The 2,850-nt window shown below is 45.1% G+C and overlaps 1 pseudogene; it reads left to right on the forward strand.

Moving 5' to 3' along the window:
- The first annotated feature begins 1,290 nt into the window (after positions 1 to 1,290).
- Positions 1,291 to 1,461, forward strand: LOC104500637 (annotated as a pseudogene).
- Positions 1,462 to 2,850: the final 1,389 nt, after the last annotated feature.

Raw genomic sequence — 2,850 nt, forward strand, 5'->3', positions numbered from 1 at the left:
GAAATGCGTTCCTTTCTCTCACCCTTTCTGATTGATACTTTTCCTTATGTGTTGGAAGGGAAAGGGTTTTTCTTCTTCCTTTTGTTTCAGGGTGATTACTGAATTCAAGCAGGTTCTTTCTTAAATACAAAGCATCTTGCTTCCAAGGTGAGGTAACCTGCACAGTGGCATTTGGCTCACGTGCACCCACTGAGTTAGCGTGGAGCAGGCAACGTGCTCAGAGCATGCAGCTTGACTTACCGTAGCCGCCTGCCCCTGGATGAGAGGAGAGCACGAAGGGAGGGAGGGGTGGCCTGTCAGAAGCAGAGCAGGTTAATAACATTGAAATCCTGGAATTCGGCACTTTGCAGGTCAAAATGTCTATTAAAAACTCGTCAGAAGATCTCGAGGGTAGCAGTTTGCAGCTGAAAAGTGACACGTGCTTTGTTTGGGATGGTCTTGTTGTGCCTGAGTGCTGCTGGTGTGTTCCCAAAGATGTGTGTGGAGCTCAGGAGTGAGCAAGCAGGCACTCATCCGTGTCCTTGTCCTCATCCTTCTTGTGGGGCCCACGACCTGCACCCAGGGACAGAAGCCACCACGGGTCAAGAGCCATGTGGGCTGGCTGTGAGCAGCTGTGGCTGCTGAGATGATGTTTAGCCAAATAACGCAGGAGGCTCTTCACCGTGCTGCCGTAGCGCATCCAAAGTAAGACCAAATCCATAGCCACGAAAATTGCCCAAAAGCCCAATTCTGTTGAGCAGTTGAAGCAGTTTTGCCCCAAACCGATGGTGTCCAGCGCATCTCAGACTCGGCCTAAATTGCTTCAGAGCAATCAAAGGTGTTAATCGGGCAATATCGTGGTGTGAGTGTGGGAATTGTGAATGCTCTGCCTCAGCTACCTGCCCCTGCGTAGTGTGCGTCGAGGTTTTGGTGGTGTCCATCATCTGTTGCAAAGAATGACTCATCCGTTTCAAAGGAAAGCGTCCAGATGTAACTGGAGAAATTTAATTATGGATTCTGTGTGTTCGTTCAAAAATATTTTTTTTTCTCTAAGGGAAAAAAGATGTTGAGCAAATAATACTATATTTAGAAGAGAGCTAACTTACTAAAATTATAGCTGTACCAAACAGATAAATAAACATAAACTAGTAGCACGAACCATTAATGAAAGATAAATGGTATGAAGGGAAATGACAAATGTTTACAGTTTTGGCAGGATTTAAAACAGGGCATGTCTCCTTATATACAGCAACTGTTTTAACAGCTGCTTTTTTTTTTCCCCTCCCCTAAATTATTTCAGGTTTTTGAGTCATGATGCAAGAATCTGGGACTGAGACAAAAAGTAATGGTTCAGCCATTCAGAATGGAGCGAGCGGTGGCAACCACTTACTAGAGTGCAGCCTGCGGGAAGCGCGATCAAACGGCGAGACACCTTCAGTTGAGATTGGGGCTGCAGATTTAGCACATCTTCAGCAGCAACAGGTACCGTAAGATGTATTACAAGTTTCCTACTTAGAGAAAAAGCATGAAGCATTTACCACCCCAGCCCACTCCTTCGCATTTGCCAGCCAGAGGGTGCTTTTAGGACTCGTCTGTGACATTCTATACATTTTTGTCCCTAAGGGTTTGCAGTTGTTAATGTAAAGGGAAGCGCCGGGCCTGCCTTCTGGGGCTCCTTTTTACCCGTCCCCTGGAAATAGCCAAAGATCAGGGCTTGCTTCCACTGCCTGAATGAGCTGAGTCTGGTTAGCAGCAGTTGGGTGAACCGCTGTATACAAATAACTGGTTTCCAAAATATGTCACAGGGTGGAAAATACACTAATGTTAAGTTTTGGGTTTGCAACAAATTTTACTATAACCTAGCAACCTCTCCCAACAGAATGTTTTCTATTAGCAAGAGGGGCTGCGGAGGTATCTGCTGCCGCAAAATGTCTGAATAAATAAATAAATACATCCCGTGTCAGCCCTCCTCAGTTCAGAAGAATCGGAACCAAATTGTGCCTTCTGCCTCTGTATTTCAACTGGGGTATTTTTGAGGAAGTGACCCAAGTTCACCGGTGTAAATTATCTGCATAATATGTTTTGTCTTTTTCTTCTCCCTGATAAAATTTTGAAACCCTCTGAGGAAATTTCAGAGCCAAGTGCTGGGCACGTATCATTAACATGTTTGGGAACAAAGGCTGCGGCGGAGCCGTGGTGAATACGCTTCCGCCTAACCTGCGCTTTCTTAATGCAATAAGCATTCTTAAAACCTTTTAAAGAAGCGATTGGCAGCTGGTTAAGACTCCCCTAAGTGTGCAGTGATCTTTTTAGCAGGTTGTTGTGGAGAAGAAAAAAAAAACCCCACTCAGAGCAAACGGAACGCTTGCGGAGGACCCCGTTTGCCACCCTAAGACAGAAAGCTGCCCTAATTAAGCAAGTCAGAAAAATGGATGATGCTAAATGCATAGACTTTGGTTGTTTCGATCGTTTTCATCCTACAGGTTTTACTTGAAGTGAGAATACCGTCAGTGAGAAAATCACAGCCATGCTGAATTCATTACTGCAGTAGTCACACAAAACCACGGATAAAATTTCAATAACTGCAGGCCACAGTTGAGTAAACAGTTGCACTGAAACTTAATTCCTGTTGACTTTTCCCTCATTCTTCGCCAGGGGCACATTCTGATTCGTAGTGCAAAGACAACAGGGGTTACAGCTTTGATTAATATAGGACAGTAGAAGAGGAGTGGAACAGTAAAATATGTTGGACACAAAGGTCTCGTCTTAAAAGGCTTCATATCAGAATGAGTTAATTACTCCGCGTTTTCCATAGGAGCGCTGTGGAATTTTCCAGTGCCGCTTTGTGCAGGGAGAGATGGGGCCGGGGGG

This window comes from Buceros rhinoceros, unplaced genomic scaffold (genome assembly GCF_000710305.1).
Source record: "Buceros rhinoceros silvestris isolate BGI_N320 unplaced genomic scaffold, ASM71030v1 scaffold45959, whole genome shotgun sequence".
In the NCBI taxonomy this organism is placed as follows: Eukaryota; Metazoa; Chordata; class Aves; order Bucerotiformes; family Bucerotidae; genus Buceros; species Buceros rhinoceros.